General features: G+C 47.8%; 1 protein-coding gene across 1 annotated transcript in view; it reads left to right on the forward strand.

Moving 5' to 3' along the window:
* The window catches only part of prkcsh (protein kinase C substrate 80K-H), a 77942-nt gene extending 75842 nt beyond the window's left edge, over positions 1 to 2100 (forward strand). Inside the window, exon 17 of the mRNA XM_043694863.1 lies at positions 764 to 2100. The gene's annotated coding sequence lies outside the window, so the exon portion shown is untranslated. The remainder of the gene's footprint in view (positions 1 to 763) is intronic.
* The last annotated feature ends 5732 nt before the right edge of the window (positions 2101 to 7832 follow it).

Consider the following 7832-nt stretch of genomic DNA (forward strand, 5'->3'; position numbering starts at 1 on the left):
CTCTCCCCCTTCCCCCCATCTCTCTCCCTCCCCCTCGCCTGTGTGTGTCTCCCTCACCTATGTGTCTCTCTCTACTTGCACACCCTTTGCGTGTACTCTCTCCCTCTCTCTTTTCTGCCCACTCCTTCCTGCCCTGTAGACGTGCTGTCAGGCTGGCCGAGCACTTGCAGTATGGGTTGCTCTTTGTGTCAGATGCTTTCAGACTTTTGCTGCCGATTGTAAGGCCCTGTTTCCAACACAAAAGCAAAATACTCGAGTGCTACTGTAGAAAGTGAGAAAATGCTGGAGTCGTTAAGCAGATTAGGCAGTTTCTCAGAGGGGCGAGAGAGAGAAGTATTTGCCAGAACTGGGCTTTCGATGTAAACCTGTTCTCTGAAGGGTCTCTTATAAGGCAGGGTGTGGGTCTGTGCTGATGTTACGTGGTAATTCCCTCTCCTGAAGGGATGAACTGCAGATTGCCCCAGGGTGAGGAATCTGAAATTGGTCCCCCCATCAGTCACACTGCTCTGTACGTTTCCTGAAGAAGGGCTAATGCCCGAAACGTCGATTCTCCTGTTCCCTAGATGCTACCTGACCTGCTGCGCTTTTCCAGCAACACATTTCCATCCACGTTTCCCATCTAACCTGGGCAACTGAGAAGGAAAAGTATACTGGACAGTGGGAACCAACTCATTTACACGACATTTTAAAAAAAAAATTCTTTTGTGACCGTGCCCATTGTTCAGTCATTCATTGATCGCTGATGTGTATTATTCTTTTACAGGTTGTTGGAACCTGATTGGTGAAGAAACACAAAGATGGGTTTGCTGGAACCTGCAGCACTGTTGACCCCAGCAGGCCTCCCTCCGGTTTGGACCAGTTTATTTTTTTTTTAATTGAAGCCCTTCTCTCTCTGGGCACTTTTTCCAAAAATGATATCTTTCCTCTGAGAGAAGATTTTTTTTTTTCATCGTCGATCACTTGGAACTAAATCACAGCTCTGCAGAACTCTTTTTTTTTCAAACTGATATGCAGTCATTCTCTCCTCCTCCTCCTCCTCCCCCCCTCCACCTCCCACGTCTGTGAGACACGGTGACTCAGCTCAGTACCCAGTGTCAACCAACACGCTGCTTACACAGTGAAATGCAGTTGACATTTTTTTCTTTAAAAGGCTTGGTAATAAGATTTGCAGGAGGCAGTCCGCCCGGCTGCTTTCAGAGGCTGCGTGTGTGCGCAGTTGGCTATTTATGTCCCTCTTGGAAATGCGTCGTGCTTTTGGAAACGCAACCTGTTTCGGGTCTGGCTTCGGGAGTCTGCGCTTCTGTAATTTCTGGTTTATGGGGATTCTTTCAAGCGTGTGCGCGGTCTTTCGCATGCCCTCCCTCGCACCCTCTCACCTCCCCTTTCGTGGGCACCAGGCTCTGCGCTCTGTTAATGAATTCCAAATGTGAAATGATTTAATAACCGCCACTGTGTTTTTTGCCAATGTGATTTCTTTTCGTTTCAAAAGTAGCTCCCCACCTCCCCTCCCCTCCAAATACCGCCAGTCTGTTCCCCGGATTGTTGTTGTTGAAGACTCCCACACTGCCCACCAAATCCCTCCCTTTTTTGTTGTTGTTGTTGTTAATAAATTGCTTAGTAACTTTGTAGACTCCCTGTCTGGGAAGACCAGGGCATTTTGGGGAAGGGAGTGTCAGTATTTCTCAGTACACAGCTAGCTGGAGTCAGGCAGAGTGAAACTGATTCCCAGGTATGGGTCCCTCACCCCCACCCCCCAAACCTCCTTCAGGGCAAACATTTCTTTCCTTCTTGTTGTTTTGTCCAGTTGGTGTTTCACATTGACAGTCAGAAGCCAGCAGTTGTACACAATCGAGGATATGTGACAGTAACTGTTCGACTGATTTTACAGCTTAATGGATTTGGAGTCTTGTGGACTGGTGGCTGAATACTGCTTCCCTCAAAAAGCTCAGAGTCCCTTCCCCTCCGTCGGGTACTGGAGGTGAATGGGATTCAGGTGCTTACCCAGGCATCTTTTATCTCCACTTCAATCAAGCCCAGCTTTTGTATTCCTCCCTTTGGCTGTGACCAAACAATAGTGTATTAAACATTTTTTGAATAGGATCATTGTATATTTTTATTGGATACAAACTCTCTCTCTCTCTCTCTCTCTCTCTCTCTCTCTCTCTCTCTGTCTCTCTGTCTCTCTCTGTCTCCAGAGACCACCAATCCCCCCCCCCCCCCCCCCCCCCTTTGTCAGCGCCTTTCTGTCGTATCTGCTGTGTGCAGCCACGATAGAGTAAAATTGCGGGAGCGTTCAATGAATAATTGTGTGGTGACAAAGTGAAAATAAACTGGTGGTTGGAGATGGAATGAATGACGCGTGTTTTGATTTTTGCTGCTTGCCCACTCCCCTCAATCCCATGAGTTAAATCTCTATGAAAAACTGAATGAGCTGCTGATGCTGTAAATCAGAAAAAAAAAAATCACAAATTGCTGGGAAAAAAAAACTCCAGCAGGTCTAGCAGCATTTGAAACGGCTGCGGCTAAAATATCTTTGGTCGGACCAGCGCAGCCTTAAGACCATTAAAGACAGTGTGGGAAATTCCCAGCTCCATAAGCCTCCTCCACCATTCAGTGAGATCAGGGCTGATCCAGCGCTGTTCACATCCACTTTTCTGCCACGCTTGAGCATGCAGGACAGCCAAAGTGCAGCCCTTTGATAATTACACTGGCGGTACACAGGGGCTAGAGGAGATTCCATATTGAGTTTCGCTTTCCGGGATATGTCAAATGAGGTATTGGCAGGGTTCTTGCTGAGGTACTCGGAGGTTGCAACAAATGCTCTGCGAGTATTGGTTTGAATCCTGCCCGTGTAGCTGCTTGGAATTTAAATACGATTAATCCACACGATTGTCATTGAGAGCCCATTCGGCACGCCAGTATCTTTTCAGGGAAGGAAGTCTGCCGTCTTTACCCAAGTCTGGCCTTCACCATTGGGCGTTGACACCTCACTGCCCTCCTAACATGGTCGGGCGAGCCACTCAGTTCAATCATAGAATACCTACTGTGTGGAAACAGGCCATTCAACCCATAGAGTCCACGTTGACCCTCCAAAGAGCATCCCACCCCCCTTCTACCCTATCCCTGTAACTCTCCATGAGTGGGGGTTAACCCACCTCGTCTGCGCATCCCTGGACCAATTTCCTCACGGTCAATCCACCCTAACCTGAACATCTTTGGACACTGTGAGGAAACCCACTGTGACATGGGGAGAATGTGCAAACTGCACACAATCGCCCAAGGCTGGAATCGAATCTGTGTTGCTGGTGCTGTGAGGCAGCCGTGCTAAACACTGAGCCGCAATGATGCTTGAAGCTGTTTCATACAGTTATGGAAGAGATTACATGGAATAAAACAGCTCAGCACCACTTCTAGGGTAATTCGGGATGGATAATGTATGTTGTACTTGCCGGTGTTCTCCCATGGAGTAATAAATCAAGAGCAAATCCTTGTATTGTTGCCTCTCCTGTAGGATGCTTACCACTCAGTCGACGTTACTGCACGACCACAGATGGCAAGTGCAGATTGGTTTCTGCATGTGAAGTACAGAAGGCAGTGTTGCTGTATCCAGACTTTGAACTAATGGAAAGAGGCGATTGTATAGGAGGTAGCATAAAAGCCCACTGCAGGCTCCAGAGTCACTCCACGTTTTGCAAGGTAGCTCCCCTGCACAGGCCAATGGCATTTCTCCACTTGGCTAGTCTTATCCCAGAGTTGCTCAGGTGACTGGGAGGGGTTTGGTCATGGCATTGTGACTAGTCCAGAAGCTTGCACTAACGTTGTGGGGGCGAGTGTTCAAAGGCACCTCAATTGGTAAATCTGGAATGCAAAGCTAGTCTCTGTGCTGACCAGGACAATGGACAATTGTCCTAAAAGCCCATCCGGTTCAGAGATGTACTTTCAGGAGGCAAATTAGCCACCTGCGCCCGTATGTGTGACTGCAGGCCTTCCTACACACAGGATAGAATCCCTGCAGTGCAGATAGAGGCCATTCAGCCCATTGTGTCTGCACTGATCCTCTGAAGAGCATCTCACCCAGCACCAGCCCACCCACCTCCCCCCTCCTCCATCTTTATAATCCTGCATTTCCCATGGCTCATTTATCTAGCCTGCACATCATGGGCAGTTTAGCACGGCCGATCCACCCAACCTGCACATCTTCGGACTGTGGGAGAAAGTTGGCACACCCAGAGGAAACCCATGAAGACGCATGGAGAATGGGCAAACTCCACACAGACTGTTGCCCAAGGAATTGAACCCAGGCGTTGAGACAGCAGTGCTGACCCAGAATTCTGATTTTAAGATCACCCCCCATTGTTCTGGATTTCTCCAACCAGGGGAAGTAATCTCTTTCTGTAGCACCTTTATAATCACTGTTAACCATTTAAAGTAGGTCACCCCTTAATTATAAAGCTCAAATATTGTTCTGGAGAACCTGTCTTATGATCACTGGTGCTCTGTTTGTATTATATGTAGAAACCTCCCTAATTTCAACAGGCTGTTAGAGGATCAGTGGTAATCTCACTGCTCTGATTGGTGAAGTTTGATAAAACTTGGGATGGAAAGTTGCTTTGAGAAATGGTTACCAATACTGCTATCATTGCTTGCCATAAGAGTCCATCTAGATTCACTAATGTTCTTTGGGGAACAGAGTGCTTACCCAGTCTGGCCTATGTGTGACTCTAGACCCACAGTCAACATGGTTGACTTTTAGAGTCATAGAGATCTGCAGCATGGAAACAGACCCTTTTGGTCCAACTGTCTGTGCCGACCAGATATCCCAAACCAATCTAGTCCCATTTGCTAGCACTTGGCCCATATCCCTCTTAAACCCTTCCTATTCATATACCCATCCAGATGCTCTTCAGCATTCCCTGTAATTTTTATTGTTGGATGTCCCTGGGCAAATTCCGGAGATGGAAGTTATTCATCAGAGCTGGTTAGAGACAAAAAAAACTGCAGATGCTGGAATCCAAGGTAGACAAGCAAGAGACTGGAAGAACACAGCAAGCCAGGCAGCATCAGGAGGTGGAGAAGCCAACGTTTTGGGTGTAACCTTTCTTCAAGATGTATTCATCAAAGCTGGACATGCATGGACTGTCCCAGTGGATGCCTATCAGTGAGGGAGCGTTACTCGTAACCACCTTCTGAAGTGATCTAACAGCTTACTCAGTTTGAGGGCAATTAGAGATTGGCAGCAAACGTACGTAAAATAATTTTTTAAAAAATTGTTCCTGTACAGCATCCTTACCACTAATTGCAAGAGCTGAGATGGTTATGGCAAGATCTGTGATGGTGCTTTAGTGTTCCCAGCTTCCTGGATATTTAATCCCCGGCTCTACCTTCTCTCCCTTAAGCGAGTTGCACCGAGTGTTTTCAGGCATTAGAAGGCAGAAATGATTTTCTCTCTGTGGTTTCTCAGGGTTGCGGGGGGGTGAGTTGTAAACTGACTCCTTATTGTAGAGAAAGTTGAACATCTGTCTCTCACTTCTCCGGAAGTTATTGTCACTGTCTCAGTGATGTTTGTCTCAGGATCAGCTTTTATAAAGATAGAATAGTTGAGCTGCCATTTTCTGTGAATACAGGCTGTTCCATATGCAGAAGGTTTGTAAGGCATCCGAAGTTTATGGAATCCCTGCAGTGTGGAAGTAGGCCATTTGGTCCCTCGAGTCCACACTGGCCCTCCAAAGACCCTCCCGCCCAGGCCTGCACCCCCCCCTACCCTATCCCCATCATCTTGTTTTCCTATGGCTAATCCACCTCGCCTACACATTCCACGAGCCTGTTGAGCAATTTAGATTGGATTCCCTACAGTGCGGAAACAGGCCCTTCTGCCCAACAAGTCCACACCGACCCTCCGAAGAGTAACCCACCCAAACCCATTTCCCTTTGACTAACGTACCTAACACTATGGGCAATTTAGCATGGTGAATTCACTTGACCTGCACATCTTTGGACTGTGGGAGGAAACCGGAGCACCCAGAGGAAACCCATACAGACATGAGGAGAATGTGCATACTCCACACTGAGACAGTGACAACTTCCGGAGGGCGAGAGACCGATGTTCAACTCTCTCTACAATAAGGTGTCAGTTTGCAACTCACCCCCCACCCTGAGAAGCCACAGCAGAGAAAATCATTTCTGCCTTCTAAGGTTGGAATCAAACCCAGGTCCCTAGTGCTGTGAGACAGCAGTGCTAACCGCTGAGTCACCGTGCCACCCCAAGTTGAGTTTGGCTAATCCATCCCTAACCTGCACATCTCTGGACAGTGGGAGGAAACCCACGCAGACACAGGGAGAGTGTGCAAACTCTACGCAGACATTCCACCCTCGGGCAACTTAAACCCAGGATTCTGGTGCTGCTAACCACTGAGTCACTGTGCTGCCCTGTAACAGTTCCTGTAACAGAGGGGAATGGTCATCAGCTGGCAATAAAATCCTGGTGAAAAATGTTGACTGTGAATTAAATTGAAGCTGTTTTTCTCTTCTATCTTGAAAGTGCCGAGGTAGTGGCTGCTGCTTCCACACTGAAACCTCAGCTAATTGGCTATCAGATTAATCTCCTGCTCAAAAAGGCAATTGGAATTTTGGTCTTTATTGCCTGGGGGTTAGAATTTCAAAATAAGGAAGTCTGGTTGCAACTGAGCAAGGCTTGGTGTTAGTGAAGTCACTCTGCAGGACAGTGTACAGTTTTGCACCCTGTATTTGAGAAACGATATGCTCGCTTGGAAGGTGGTGCTAAAGAGACCCATGAGGCTCATTCCTGAAGTGAAGGAACTCACTTAATTAAGAATAGCTGCAAAGGTTTGGCCTTCAATAGCGTTTAGAAGAATAAGGGGTGACCTTATTGAAACACGCGAGATTCTGAGGGGGACTTGACAGGGTAGATGTTGAGAAGATATTTCCTCTAGCAGGGGCACCTCAACATAGGAGATATGGTTACAGATTAAATGCATCTGAAACAGATGCAACGGCATTTGTTCTCTGAGAGGGCGGTGAATGTCTGGACGATTCTATCCTAAGAGAGTTGTGGAGGCGAGATCACTGAAAGTATTTAAACGGAAGGTAGGTTTTTGAGATGTTGAGGGCTATGAAGAACTGACAGTAAAGGGGAACAGAGGCCTGACGCAGGTCAGTCATGATCTGGTGAGGCAGATTTGATAGGCCAAATGGCTTAACTCCTGCTCCAATTCCCACCCCAGCTTCTCTAGGATATTTAGAGATATTGAAGTAGGGATGTCTTGCTGCAGATAGACAGGTCCGTGGTGAGGCCACACCCTGAGTGTTGTGTGCAGTTTTGATCTCCTAGTCTGAGGCAGACATTCTTGCTACTGAGGGAGTCCAGCGAAGGTTCCCCAGACTGATTCCCGGGATGGCAGGACTGACATATATGTGGATAGACTGGATCGATTGGGCTTGTACTCACTGGAATTTACAACAATGGGGTTGGGGGGGGATGGTGGGGGGCGGGGGGGGGGGGTGGACGTGAGCCCCATTGAAACATATAAAATCCTGATGGGACTGGACAGGGTAGATGCGGGAAGAATGTTCCTGATGTTGGGGAAAGTCCAGAACTAGGGGTCACAGTCTGAGAATGTCAGGGAAGAATTCCCTCACCCAGAGGGTTGTGAACCTATGGAATTCTCTCCCACAGGAAGCTGTTGGGGCCAGTTCATTAAGAGATATTCAAGAGGGAGCTGGACATGACCCTTGTGGTTAAAGGGACCAAGGGGTATGGAGAGAAAGCGGGAAGGGGATTCTGAGATTGCATGATCAGCCTGCGATTGTATTGC

This window comes from Chiloscyllium plagiosum, chromosome 8 (assembly GCF_004010195.1).
Source record: "Chiloscyllium plagiosum isolate BGI_BamShark_2017 chromosome 8, ASM401019v2, whole genome shotgun sequence".
Lineage (NCBI taxonomy): Eukaryota > Metazoa > Chordata > Chondrichthyes > Orectolobiformes > Hemiscylliidae > Chiloscyllium > Chiloscyllium plagiosum.